This window comes from Monodon monoceros, unplaced genomic scaffold (assembly GCF_005190385.1).
Source record: "Monodon monoceros isolate NGI ecotype Baffin Bay Population unplaced genomic scaffold, NGI_Narwhal_1 Super_Scaffold_12, whole genome shotgun sequence".
NCBI classification, from domain to species: Eukaryota; Metazoa; Chordata; class Mammalia; order Artiodactyla; family Monodontidae; genus Monodon; species Monodon monoceros.
The window spans coordinates 108,934,268-108,949,629 of NW_021703768.1; positions in this window are offsets into that span (position 1 = coordinate 108,934,268).

Here is a 15,362-nt window from a genome sequence, read left to right on the forward strand (position 1 = left end):
TAGACATAGAACACTTAACAGTAAACCAGAGACTACCCTTAATGCCTCCTAATACTTTGGAGATTAGTAGTCTGCGAAATGGATTATATAGGTCAAAAGATTTGCTACATAATTTTTTTATCTCTCACGCCTCTTTCTTATTGTGTGTATGGAAATTATACCTACATAAACGTTGTTTCAGATTTGAAATTTGCCCTTATAAGAAAATGCTAAAGGTCGTCATGACACAATCACTGGTAAATTCTCTGACTTACTATTATTTCAGTAAGTGTTTATATTATGTCTTTTGAGGAAAGTTGGCTAAAATAGTTTAAATTTAATATATATTTTAATATTATTTAACATTTTTAGAAGTTTCTAGTATTTTTTCTTTAACCTGAATTCCCCTGTTCCATTCTTCACTCATGTTAATTTAAATATCTCATCAAAACATAGTTTAGTTTTTTTTTTACAATCTAGTTATCATTAGGAGCAACAGAGATTAATAACTAACATGTTACATAAAAAGTAATCATTCAGATGTTTATTTTATTGAAGCTAGTACGTTAGACATTTTAAAATATATACTATATATGTATATGTATTATATATGTGTATATATATAAATATATATATATAGTGATTTTGTGCCTTAAGACTATGCAGTACAGTTCCTATGTAATATACCAGGATATCAACAATAGGTTTCACTGTCATAGTTTTGAGAGATTTGGCACCCTGTCCTTAAAGAGCATATATTTATATTTCAAATTAATTTTAACATTATTTAATAGTTTTATTAGATCAGTTAAAACAATTTATGAGTTCTTGGCCTGTTGTGAAACAAAGATTGTCAGTATTCTAGAGAGTAAATTTTGAGAATGATGATTATCTAAGTGCTTGACTTCTCTGTGGTACAATGTCAAATTTAATTAAATCTTTTTTAGTTAGTTAAAAAAAGCTTCCCATGTTCCCAGAGGGAATTACCCACATCTAACATTTCACTTTGACTATTGAAACCCAGTGAAAGTGGGTGGGTGCAAATTCTAATTGCAGATATCTAGGCTCAGAGGCCCAGCAGGACTTTGTAAAACAGTCTTTTGGCAGAAGTCAGAAAGAGTGTATGCCAGGAGACTTAGATTTGGCAAGCATATGTGGGGAAGAATCCTTCACTAAAGATTTGAAGCTAAAGGAAATATGAGAGATAGTTTGCATAACATCTAATTCAGAACATTGAAATTAAGATTTGAGTATAATTGTGTTTAAGTTGGTCCTCATTTTGCCTTCAGTTGCATATTTTAACATCAGTACAATGTCCAAAAAGCACACAATAATAAGAATAGGTAGAATTTCTACACTCATTGACAAAACCAATCATTTCACTGTAAACACAAAGCCATAGGTCAACAAAGAAGTGAAAATTCCATTTCTTAAGCAGAATTTTCTAAAGTGAAAGTAGATAAATAAAAAATTAATGTAACTTTACTATATATCAGGAGTAACCTATCAGAAATGAAATGGAAAAAAGATCCTGTGTATAATAGCAAACAAAACTAAAATAGGAAGCAACTTTTTAAAAAAACTGTAAAACTTAAAAATGAAAGACATACTGTGTTCCTAGATGGGACAGTTGAAAATTGTAGAGATGACAGTTCTTTAAAATGTAGTCTATCAAGATCCCAACAGATTCACAGATATGTGTACATAAAAATATAAAACTTCTGTATTCTGTGAAAGCTACTATAAATAAAGTTTAGACAAATTTGCCACCGATGTAGTAATTAAAAATAGTTAAGATATAAGATGTTCCTATGACTCAGCAAAAGATAACTCTATGGAAAAATGGGCAAATGATATAAATAAGAAATTCATAAAACAAGCAATACTAACCCATTTAGTGGTCAAAGAAATGTAGGTTAAAACAAAGGAAACATTTTTCGTCATCAAAGTTGCAAAAGTTAAAGAAACTGGTCATATCCAGTATATGTAAAGGTGATACGCATGTGAGAAAATGGGCACTCTCATATATTTCAGGAAGGAATGTAAGTTATAGGGCCTTTTTGAAAGGGAAATTGACATCAAAATTTAAAATAAACATACTATTCAGAATGTATCCCAGTGGCTCACAAGAATACTAATAAATGTACACTTCAGGTATATGTACAGAAATTTCTACAGCATTGTTTAAACAGCCTAAATTTCCAAATTTAGGGGAACAATGAAGGAAGATATGGCTCATTCATACTCTGGGATATTATGCAGAAGTTGAAAAGTATGATATAGAATATATATATATGTATATATACATATACATGTCAAGTGAAAGAAGCACGTCACAGAATATATATTCTCTTTGAATCCACTTAGATACAAAACAACTATTTTTGTACACATATATGCGTATGTGTATATAAATACTTAGAAGTAATGCATGCTAAATGTTAATAATTAGTCTGGGAGAAAAATGAGATTTGGGGAAGGGGACTAGTAACTTGAGGACTTTTATTCTGATAACTCCTGAATGTTTAAATGTTTTATAATTTTTAAAGGACAATAATACCTAAGCTACTAGTGATTTTTATGTAAAATTTTAAATTATAAAATGTTTCAAATATCAGCAGCTGGTACATCAGACACTTGTAAACCTAATTCCCACATTTGACAGATGTTACATTTTGCCATATTTGTTTAACAAAAATCTCCTTCCTTTTAAGCCATAAAATCCTGTAAAGCTGAAATCCTACCTCCCTTTTTATTTTCTTGTCTCATTTCAGGGATAATCACTATTTTATAGTCAGTGGATATCACTCCTGTACTTGTCTTTATACTTTTATCAAACGTGTGTGTGTTCAAAACAATATATTGTATTGTTCTGTGGCTTTAAAATGCAAGTGAATGGTGTTATGCTCCATATATTCTGCAACTTACTTTTCATCACACATTAGGTTCTGAGATTTATCTATACTGTTGGATAAATATCTAGGTCTTTCACTTTTATGTCTTATTCCATTGTAAGAATAAGCTAGTTTATTTATCCATGTCTCTTGATAAACAATAGTATTGTTTCATTTTTTTGATATTGCAAATGAATTTACTGAAAGCACTAGCACATGGATTCTTGCACCCATGTAAAAGTTTATCTAGGTATATACCAAGAAGCAGAACTGTTGAGGCATAAGGTATGTACATATTCCAGTTTTCCAGGAATTTTTTACTTGTTCTTTAAAGTAACTGTACCAGTTTATACCCCAATCAACCCTGTGTGAGAGGTCCCTTTTCACCATATCCTCACTGTTATTGTTATGTATAACTTTTCTCATTTTTGTCAAACTCATGGATATGAAAAGGTATCACATTGTTTTAATTTGCATTTCTGGATTACTGGTGAGGTAGATCAGCTTGTCATGCTTATGGTCATTACAGTTTTCCATTATGAATGTGTGTTCATATCCTTTGTTCACTTTTCTCTATTGGGTTGTCTGGCTTTTTCTTACTGATCCTTTATATACTCTTGATATTAATCCTGTGTTGGTTATCTGTGGTACAATTGCCTTTTTCCAATATGTGACTTGTCTTTCAATTCTGTTTATGATAAACCTGTAGTTTGGGACTTTTTTTTTTATCATATTCATTAAAAAAACTTTTCCTTTATTAATTTTGCCTTTATAGCTTTTTAAGAAATTCTTTCTACTCCAAATCATAAAGATATTCTAGTACATTTTCCTCTGAATGTTGAAGTTTTGCTTTTTATGCTTGGGCCTTTACATCATCTAGAATTTATTTTTATTTATGACATGAGAGAGGGATCTAATTTTATTTTTGTTAATGAGTTAACAGTTTGCTTCACCATCATTTATTGAATGGTCCGTCCTTTTCCTGATAACATGTAAAGCTACTTTGATCATATCCCAAGCTACTATATATTGGAATCAGTCTAACCCTCTTAGCTATTCAAAGACTGCTCCTACAGTTGTCCCCCTCCTCTGCCAAATATCTTTTTCCCTTTCTCCACTGGATTGTTCTCAACAGCATTCAACATTCTGAAATATTTCCCATCAAAAAAAAAACTTTCTTGAGCCCCAGCTCCCCACCTTGAGCTTCAGCACCATTTTTCTGCTCTTCTTTGTTCTAAGAGGTTTCTATATTTACTGTCTCCACTTCTGTCCCCATTCTCTCTTATACACACCCCAATCAGAATTTAATCCCAACCACTCCACTAAAACCCTTCTTGTCCCAGTTACCATTGACCTTTACTTGGTAAGTCCAAAGGTCAGTTCTCATTTCTTACTTTATTCACCCTGTCAGTAGCAATTGCATAATTGGTCATTCCCTCTTTTTTGAACCAAGACCTAGACACGTGTTTATTATAGACCTACTACAAGTAAGATACAGCCATGAACCAAAGTAACAAAAATGCCTGCCTCATCTTCTGCTTGTGATTTTAGATACACTCTCAGCCCTTGTTGATGCTGCTCTCAGCCTTCTGTGGGAAGACTGACCTATGTGAATCAGCTCAAGTGGCTCTTGTACCCTCTGACTTTTGGTTGGTTCAGCCAGTGGCCAGAGATCAGAAGGAGGGAAGAGAGTGAAGGCAGGTATTTTTTTTCCTGGCTCTATCCCTGAGAGGTTGCCTCATGTTGGCATTGTGCCTCAAAGTATCTCTCACGGTGACCTCTGTACAGTTCTTTCCTTCCTTGGATAAGAGCTTCCCTCCCATCTTCAGATCTGGGGCAGCAACATCTCATCTGCTGCTATCCATGTGAGTTCCTTTACATGCACAGTTTTGTAAATAGACTCTTTATAAATAAATCTTCCTCAAACATGTATTTTTAAGTACATCATCTATTTCCTTTTAGGACTCTCACTAATTCACTGCCCTGGGGGAACTTAACTTTCTGTAGGTGAGAGACAGATAATAAACAAAATTAAAAAGTAAATAAGAAGGTGATAAGTAATGTGGAGAAAGATAAGGTAGAAAAGGGAAATAGGAAAGCCAGGAGGAACGAGGTGTTGCAATTTGAAGTCCTGCGATCAGGGAAGGTCTCACTAAGGAAGTGATAGTTGAGCAAAGACGAAGGATCTGAGGGATCTAGCCATGCAGATATCTAAGGGAAGAGCTTCCCAAGCAGAGCAAACTGCTAATGCAGTGTTCCTGAGACAGGTTCTTGTCTGCTATGTTTGAGGAGAACCAAGTAACAGGAGCAAAGTGATTTTAGGGGGAGAGTAGTAGGAGACAGAGTCATAGAAATGAGGGATTTCCCTGGTGGCTTAGTGGATAAGGCTCTGCGCTCCTAAAGCAGGGGGCCTGGATTTGATCCCTGGTCAGGGAACTAGATTCCACACACATGCCGCAACTAAGGAGCCCGCCTGCTGCAACTAAGACCTGGTGCAAACAAATAAATAAATATATATTTTTAAAAAGTCATGGAAATGATATGGTAGAAGGAGGCAGAGAGTAGATGCCAGGTTACGTAGGCTATTATAAGGACTGTGGTTTTTACTCTTAATAAAATGCAGAGCCATTAGATGGTTTTGGAAAGAGGAGTGATATGATCTGATTTTAAGTTTTAAAGACATCATTCTGGCTGTTGTGTTGAGAATAGACCATGGTGGCAAGGATGAATTCAGGGATACTAACTAGAAGTTTCTTGCGTTATTCTAGGTAAGAGATGATAGTGGCTTATACCAGAGTGGCAGCAGTGATGGTGGTGAGAAGTGGCAAAATTATGGTTATATTTTGATACAGCTCCTGGGTTTCCTGATGGATTGAATCTAAGGTAAGAGGAAAAGAAAAGAGTCAGGGATGATTCCCAAGGGTTTTGGCCTGTGCAGGTGGAAGGATATTGTTGCCGTCAATTGTAATGGTGAAAACAGACTAGATTTGTGAAAAAAGATCAAGCATTTCATTTTGGGCATGTATTAATTGAAATATCTAGAAGGTATCCAAGTGGAGATGTTAATAAGACACTGGACTAAGATCTGAAGTTCAGGAAGTGGTCTGGGCTGGAGATATAAATTTGGGAGCCATTAATATAGATAAAATACTTAGAGTCATGGCATTGGATGAAATCACTAAGCAATTGACATAGAGAAGAAGAAAAGTCCATGATTGAGTCTTTTTTGGCACTCCAATGTTAAAAGTTAAAGAGAGAAGAAACAACAAGCACAAGAGACAAAGAAGTTTCTGAAAACAAGGAGAATGTAGAACAGAAGTTGGCAAACTATGGCTCACAGGGGCCAAATCTGACCCACTGTCTTTTTTTGTAAATAAACTTTTATTGGAACACTACCACACTTATTCATTTACATATTCTCTATGGCTGCTTTCATACTACAGTGGCATAGTTGAGTAATTTCAACAAACTGTATTATCCACAAAGCCCAAAATTGCTATCTGGCCCCCTTGCAGAAAAAGCTTGTTGACCCCTGGTGTGTAGAGTCTTAGAAGCCAAATAAAAAAAAGTGTTTCGTTGCGAGGGAGTGACTGCATTGCGATCATAATTAAAAATTCCACTAGGAAGGGCAACATGGAGCTGACTTTGGTGACTTTGGCAAGACAGTTTCAGTGAAATAATTGGAGAAACATACTCTTGTTGATTATTCCCAGATTGATCTTTAAATTTGTTGTAATCACAGTTAAAATTGCAGTAGGATTTTTATAAGGAACTGATAAAACTTACTAAAAAATTTATGAGGAATAATAAAAGTCCTTAAATGGCTAAATCAGCTATGACAAAAGAATAAAATTAGATATCCATATGCAAAAAAATGGAACTTTGGTCTATGCTTGACACCGTATACAACAGTTATCTCAAAATCAATCATAGATCTAAATACAAAGCCTCAAACTGTAAAACTTCTTGAAGTAGCAGGAGAAAATCTTTGTGACTTTGGGTTAGACAAAGTTTTCTAAGATACGACACCAAAAGCACAATACATACAAGAAAAAATTAATAAACTGGACTTTGTCAAAATTAAAAACCTTGCCCTGTAAAAGATAATTGTTAAGAGAATGAGAAGATAAGCCACAGATGGGGAGAAAATACTAAAAATCATAAACTGATTAAAAAAAAACTTGTTATCCAGAAAATATAAAAGACTTTTAATAGGAAAACAAAAAACAATTTTTTAATATTTGAGTAGATACTTTTTCAAAAAATATATAAATGGAAAAACTATATATGTACAAATGGAAAATAAGCACATAAAAAGATCTCAACATCATTAGTCATTACAAATTAAAATCATAATGAGATACTACTACATACCTATTATGATAGCTAAAATTAGAATGACTGAACATACCACGTCTTGGCAAGGATGTAAAGGAACTGAAATCCTCATTCATTACTGAGAGAAATGTAAAATGGCAGAACAACTTTGGAAAACTATTCAGCCATTTCTTACAAAGTTAAACATATACTTCCTTTATAATCCAGACTTCCGCTCCTAGGTATTTACCTAAGGGAAGTGAAAGCACAAAGACTTACATGTTTATATTACACAGCAAAAGAAATCATCAACAAAATGAAAAGGCAACTTCCAGACAGAAAATATTTGCAAATAATATATCTGATAAGGAGTTAATATCCAAATTATATAAATAACTCATATAACTGAATAGCAAAAAAAATCTAATTTTAAAATAGGCAGAGGATCTGAATAGACATTTTTCCAAAGAAGACATTCAGATGGCCAACAGGTACATGAAAAGATGTTTTTTTTTTTTGGCCACGCCACACAGCTTGTGGGATTATAGTTCCCCAACCAGGGATCAAACCCAAGCCCTCAGCTGTGAAAGCACAGGGTCCTAACCATTGGACCGCCAGGGAATTACCGAAAAGATGTTCAGCATCACTAATCATCAGGGTAATGCAAATCAAAACCACAGTGAGCTATCATCTCACACCTGTTAGAATGGCTATTAGCAAAAAGACAAGAAATAGCAAGTGTTGGCAAGCATGTGGAGAAAAGGGAGCTCTTGTTCACTGGTAGTGGGAATGTAAATTGGTGGAGCCACTATGGAAAACAGTATGGAGGTTCCTCAAAAAATTAAAAATAGTACAACTGTGTGACCCACCTACTCCACTTCTGGGTACTTATCTGAAGAACATGAGAACACTAATTTGAAAAGGTATATGCATCCCTGTGTTCACTGCACCATTATTTATAATAGCCAAGATATGGAAACAACCTAAGTGTCCATCAGTGGGTGAATGGATAAAGATGTGACATATATACACAATGGAGTACTACTTAGCCATAGAAAAGAATGAAATCCTGCCATTTGAACAACATGGATGGACCTTGAAAGTATTATGCTAATTGAAGTAAGACAAATGGAGAAAGACAAAACACTTATGATTTCACTCATATGTGGAACCTTAAAAAAACAAAATAAAATAAAACAAAAACAAACTCATAGATACAGAGATTAGATTAGTGGTTGCCAGAGGGGGAGGGGTTGCCAGTGGGTGAAATGGTGAACAGGCCAACTGTATGGTGATGGATGGTAACCAAATTTGTGGTAGTGCTCACTTTGTAGTATATACAGATACAGCATTAAAGTATAATGCTGTATAATGTTGAAGTGTATATAATTTTTTAAAAATAGGCCTAGCATGTCATCCAGCAATTCTCCTTCTGGGTTTTTATGTGAAGGAAATGAAAATGCTAACTGGAAAAAATATATGCACCCCTATGTTCATTGCAGCATTATTTACCATAGCCAAGACATGGAAGCAACCTAAGTGTCTTTTAATGAATGACTGGACAAGGAAAATGTTGTATGTGTCTGTATATATGTATATGTGTGTGTATGCATTTAATACAATGCAATATCATTCAACCATAAAAAAAGAAGGAAATCTTGCCATTTATGACAACATAGGTGGACCTTGTCTGCTAAGTCAAACGGAGAAAGACAAATAATGGATGCTCTCACTTAGACGTGAAATCTAAGAAGGAAACAAAACAAACAAAAAACGCAAACTCATAGTACTGGGTGTTTGCTGAAGGCAGGGTTTGAGGGGTGGGAGAAATGAGTGAAGGGAATCAAAAGGTACAAACTTCCAGTTGTAAAATAAATAAACCATGGGTTTGTAATGTACAGTATGGTGACTATAGTTAATAATATTGTATTATATATTTGAAAGTTGCTAAGAGAAAATATCTTAAAAGTTCTCATCACAAGAAAAAAAGATTTGCAGCTGTGTGTAGACTTAATGTGGTGATCATTTGGCAATATATACAAACATCGAATCATTATGTTGTGTGCGTGATACTGGGATAATGTTGAATGTCAATTACATCTCAATTTTTAAAAAAAGACTTAGTTATAGCAGCCTTATTTATAATGGCCCCAAACTGGAAACAACCCAAATATCTATCAGCAGATGAAGGAATAACCAAATTGTATGTCTGTACAATGGAATACTTCTCATGAATAAAAAGAAATGAACTATTGCTGCAAACAACAGCATAGATGCATCTCAAGGTACTTATCCTGAGTGAAAGAAACCAGACAAAAACAAGTACATATTTTATGATTCCTTTTCTATAAAGTTCTAGAAAACACAAATTAATTCATAGTGACTGAAAGCAGATCAGTGGTTGCCAGGGGATGAGAGCAGGGAGTGGGTGGAGGGAGGGACTGAAAAGGTGCATGAGGAAATTTTAAAGGGTGATGGATATTTTCATTATCCTGATTGTGGTGATGGTTTCATGGGTGTATGTACATTTTTAATGTGTATAATTTACTATATTTCAATCATAACTCAATAAAGCTGTTTAAAAAATACTACAAAGCCATAATGATTTTTTTTTTAAATGTAGTATTGGTGAAAGAACTGAAGGATGGTTAGGAGCTGACCAGAAGAGAGCTCAGGAGTAGAGGAGTATACCCATATTCTCTCTCTCTCTCTTTCTCTCTCTGTTCCTTTTGCACAGTTATGTGTTCTTTATATCTTTCATCATTTAAAGATAATTTTGTACTCTTTCAGAATATTTCATTTGTTCATGACATAGTCTTTCCTCATGTGTTCTGTAGTATTTTTTTTGTTTGTTTTTTTCTGCAGTACACGGGCCTCTCGCTGTTGTGGCCTCTCCCGTTGCAGAGCACAGGCTCTGGACGCGCAGGCTCAGCAGCCATGGCTCACGAGCCCAGCTGCTCCGCGGCACGTGGGATCTCCCCGGACCGGGGCACGAACCTGTGTCCCCTGCATCCACTGCGCCACCAGGGAAGCCCTGTTCTGTAGTTTTTTATTGTAAGTATATCTTGAAGGGCAATTGTTAATTCACTGAGGATCCCATATGGAGTTGTGGATTGTGATATAGGTGCTAGAGAATCAAAGACAAGACAGTCTAGCAGGAAAGACTCAGAAAGTAGGCAATTGTAGTGTAATTAGTGCTACACAGGAATTACAGTTTTAAGAATATAAAGTAATTTATTAGAAAGTGGTTTGTAAAATATAAATATATAAGATAATGTGCTTTTAATCTCTTGAAAGAAGTAAACCTATAAAATAACTCATACCTAACATTTAAAATATATAAATTGGAATAAAAAAATGGGATTTTGTGAGGCAGGAGAAGTTTGGGGAAACCTTAAGCTTTCTGCCACAAACTTCTTTTGTAGCATTTTTCTCTCCTGTTATCTTTTACTCTGGCAACAGAGTGAAAGGGCTACTGTTTTAGGTAAGATTTCCAGAGAAACGGACTTTGAGACAGAGATACGGATACAGGAGTGCAGTCAGGAGTAACCTCTGTGAGGGAGTGAGAAGTGAGATTGGGCAGAAGGAGTTGTTGAACTGTGATGCAGCTGCAGAGGAGCCCTGGAGCTGAACTGGCTTTCAGAATTCTGAACTGCGGGAAGGGGACTGGGCTTTTGTTCGCTGGTATCAACAGTCATTGAAGGTGGGGCAACCCCAGGGAAGAGACAAAACCTTAGTGAGGCAGCTTCCTTCAGTGCGACAACTCCTAGAAAGAACAGTAGCTGTGCACAGTCCCAGGAGCTAAGGAAATGAATGCCTCCTTCTGAAGGGGACGTCTGGGTAGTTGCACAGAACCCACTACACCAAATAAGGTCCTTCTGTAATTAGCTCAAACTGCTTGAGCAAGAGAGGCAGAATTGTAAAGCTGGGTGTTTCTCTTCTGGGAAGTAAGTACCCCAGGGACAGTTTGTTACCTATTCAGACCAAAAGAAGATGGCAAGTCCATTAGAAAAGAGCTAATTATGAGTTGAGATTCAAAGTGAGTTAATGTGTGGGGTCATTATTCATTCAATAAATGTCTAATGTCACCTGGAGATAAGCCTACCAAAGAGGGAACAGGGTCCTGGGTTCTAGTCATAGCTCTGGCAGTGAAAATTGGGTCTTTGAGCAAATCATTTATCATTCCTGGATTTTAGTTTTTTGAGGAATCTCCATACTATTTTTCATAGATGCTGCACCAATTTACATCCTACCAACAGTGTATAAGGTTTCCCTTTTCTCCACATCCATGTCAACATTTGTTATTTGTCATCCTTTTGATGATAGACATTTTTTTTCTTTTTTTAAAAAAATATTTATTTATTTTATTTATTTGACTGCGCCGGGTCTTAGTTGCGGCACACGGGATTTCTGTTGCTGCCTGCAGGATCTTCGTTGCAGCATGTGGGATCTTTAGTTGTGGCATGTGGGATCTTTTAGTTGTGGCACGCTGGATCTTTTTAGTTGCAGCATGCAGGATCTTTAGTTGCGGCACATGGGATCTAGTTCCCTGACCAGGGATCAAACCCTGGCCCCCTGCATTGGGAGCATGGGTGTTAGCCACTGGACCACCGGGGAAGTCCCTTGATGATAGCCATTCTGACAGGTGTGAAGTGGTATCTCAGTGTGGTTTTGATTTGCATTTCTCTGATGATTAATTACATCAAGCATCTTTTCATGTGCCTGTTGGCCATTTGTACGCCTTCTTTGAAAAGAATCTATTCAGATCTTCTCCCCATTTTTTATTCCAGTTGTTTGTTTTTTTGATGTTGAGTTATATGAGCTGTTTCTATATTTTGGATATTAATCCCTTATAGGTCACATCATTTGCAAATATTTTCCCCCATTCAGTAGGTTGCCTTTTCGTTTTGTTGATGGTTTCCTTTGCTGTGCAAAAACTTTTAAATTTAATTAGGTCCCATTGGTTTATTTTTGCTTTTATTTCTTTTTCCTTAGGAGACAGATCCAAAAACATATTGCTACAATTTATGTCAGTGCTCCACCTATGTTTTCTTCTAGGAGTTTTATGGTTTTTGGTCTTACATATAAGTGTTTAATCCATTTTGAGTTTATTTTTGTATATGGTGTGAGAAAATGTCCTAAATTCATTATACTACATGTAGCTGTCCAGTTTTCCCAGCACTTCTTTTTAAAGTGACTATATTTTCCTCATTGTATATTCTTTTCTCCTTTGCTGTAGATTAATTGACGATAAGTGCATGGGTTTATTTCTGAGCTCTCTATTCTGACCATTGATCTATGTGTCTGTTTTTGTGTCAGTACCACACTGTTTTGTTTTTTTTTTTTGGGTTTTTTTTTTTGCGGTACACGGGCCTCTCACTGTTGTGGCCTCTCCCGTTGTGGAACACAGGCTCCAGATGCGCAGGCTCAGCGGCCATGGCTCACGGGCCCAGGTGCTCTGCGGCATGTGGGATCTTTCCAGACCGGGGCACAAACCCGTGTCCCCTGCATCGGCAGGCGGACTCTCAACCACTGCGCCACCAGGGAAGCCCCACACTGTTTTGATTACTGTAGCTTTGTAGTATAGTCTGAAGTCAATGGCTTGTAATTTTCTTTTTGTGATATCTTTGTCTAGTTTTGGTATCAGGGCGATGCTGGCCTTGTAGAATGAGTTTGGAACTGTTCCTTCCTCTGCAATTTTTTGGAATAGTTTGAGAAGAATAGGTGTTAATACTAAATGTTTGGTAGAATTCACCTGTGAAGCCTTCTGGTTCTGAACTTCTGTTGGTTGGGAGTTTTGCAATTACTGATTCAATATCATTATTGGTAATTGGTCTGTTCATATTTTCTGTATCTCCCTGGTTCAGTCTTACAAGATTGTACATTTCTAGGAATTTGTCCTAGGTTGTCCATTTTATTTATTTACTAATCTCTCATGATCCTTTGTATTTCTGTGGTGTCAATGTAACTTTTCCTTTTACATTTCTTATTCTGTTGATTTGGGCCCTCTTTTTTTCTTGATGAGGTTGGCTAAAAGTTTATCAATTTTGTTTATCTTTTCAAAGAACCAACTTTTAGTTTCATTGATCTTTTCTATGTTTCTTTTTTTAGTCTCTTTCATTTATTTCTGCTCTGATCTTTATTATATTTTTCCTTCTCTAACTTTGGGTTTTGTTTGTTCTTCTTCTGGTTCCTTTAGGTATAAGTTTAGGTTGTTTATTTGAGATTTTTCTTGTTTCCTGAGGTAGGCTTGTGTCACTATAAACTTCCCTTTTAGAACTGCACAAAACATAAACAAGTAGAAATGCATGAGACACTAAAAAGTCCATGGAGTTCTGGGGCTAGTGCTGGCTCAGTGGTGGGTGGACCCAGGCCCCTGGATCTCTGGCTTCAGGGTCCTGGGGGTCCTGGAGCTGGTTTTGGCCCACTCGTGGGCTGGGCAAGTTCCTGACACAGTTGGCTGTAGGGTCCAGGGTGTCCTGAAGTTTGTGTCACCTGCTGGTGAGTGAGACCAGACTTGGGGCAGCTGGGTGAGGGGCCCAAGGTGTCTCAGAGCTGATGTTGGCCCCTTGAGTGTGGGCTGGGTCCTGGCACAGAAAGCTGTGGGGCTGTGGTGTTCCTGGGGCTAGCGTCTGCCTGCTGGTGGGTGGGGCCTGAGTCCAGGAAATCCTGGGGCTGGTGCCTGCCAGTAGTGGGTGGAGCTGGGTCCAAGGCTGTCTGACTTCAGGGCCCACTGGTGGATGGAGCCGAGGCCCAGGGGTTCCAGGGCTAATGCCACCTCACTGGTAGGCAGAGCTGGGCCCCAAGGTCTCTGGCTGCAGGGCCCTGGGGTTCCTGGGGCTTGTGCCTGTCCACTGGTGTGTAAGGCCAGGTCCTGGGCCCTCTGGTGGACAGGGCTGTGTCCCAGGCTTGTTGTGAGCTCAGGGAGTCTTAAAGCAACCTGCCTGATGGTGGGTGGGCCTGTGTCTAGTTGCTTGGCCTGAGGTGTTTCCATATGGTGTCCAGAGGCTGGTGGGTAGGGCCAGGTCCTGATGCTAATAAGCTAGAGGGAAGATTCTAAAATGGCACTCACCAGCACCAGTGTCCACGTGGTAGAACAAGTTCCCCAAAAGTGCTGCCACCAGTGTCTGTGATCTCAGGGTGAGCTCCAGTTGCCTCCTTGTCTCTCTGGGGGACTCTCCAAGATCAGCAGGTGAATGTGACCCCGTCTCCTTTCGAATTACTGCTTCTGCCCTGGCTCCCGGAGCTTGTGAGATTTTGTGTGCTTCCTTTAAGAGTGCAGTCTCTAATCCCTGCAGCCCCTTGGGTGTCCTGAATGTAAGCCCCATTGACCTTCAAAGCCAAACGTTCTGGGGATCTGTCTTCCTGGTGCAGGACCTCTGGGCTGGGGAGCCCTATGTGTTTCCTGGACCACTCAATCCTTGAGGGAAACCTCTGCAATTGTAATTATCCTCCTATTTGTTGGTTGCCCACTCAGGGAATGGGTCTTGACTATACTGCGTCTCTGCCTGCCCGCCCCCCTGCCCCCCGTCCCATCTTGTTGTGGTTCCTTCTTTATAACTTTAGATGTAGAAGATCTTTTCTGCTAGATTCCAGTCTTTCTCATCAATAGTTGCTCTCTGAATAGTTGTAATTTTGGTATGCCCATGAGAGGAGGTGAGCTCAGGGTCTTCCTACTCCACCATCTTGACCAATGAAAGTTTTTATTTAAAAATAAACTACAATATATGTTACATTGTTAGCCCCTGTGATCTTGGGATAGTGACTTGAACATAACATTTGAAAAATAAAAGAAATTGTCGATATTAATAATGGTATACATTATACCAGTAAGTGGTAAGCTCATAATCCTGTTATATTTCAAGATTTTAAAATAATCCAATTACCATTTAATTCAGTCTGGTACCAGGAAGCTCCCTGATTGATAGTAGCTTATATTTTTGCTAATTGTGAATGTACCTCAGTATCCCTTTCTGATGAATGTAATTCTGACCCTTTACACTAAAAATAAAGTCTGACCATTTTTTCCAGGAACTGTAGAGCTTTATTACTTCCCTCTACAATAGTGAACCAATAAGGCTGAAAAATAGAATTCTTTGAGATGCATCATTAACTATTATATACAGAACTTGAGATGCTATAAATGTCATTTGCAAACACATCGTGTTGCGG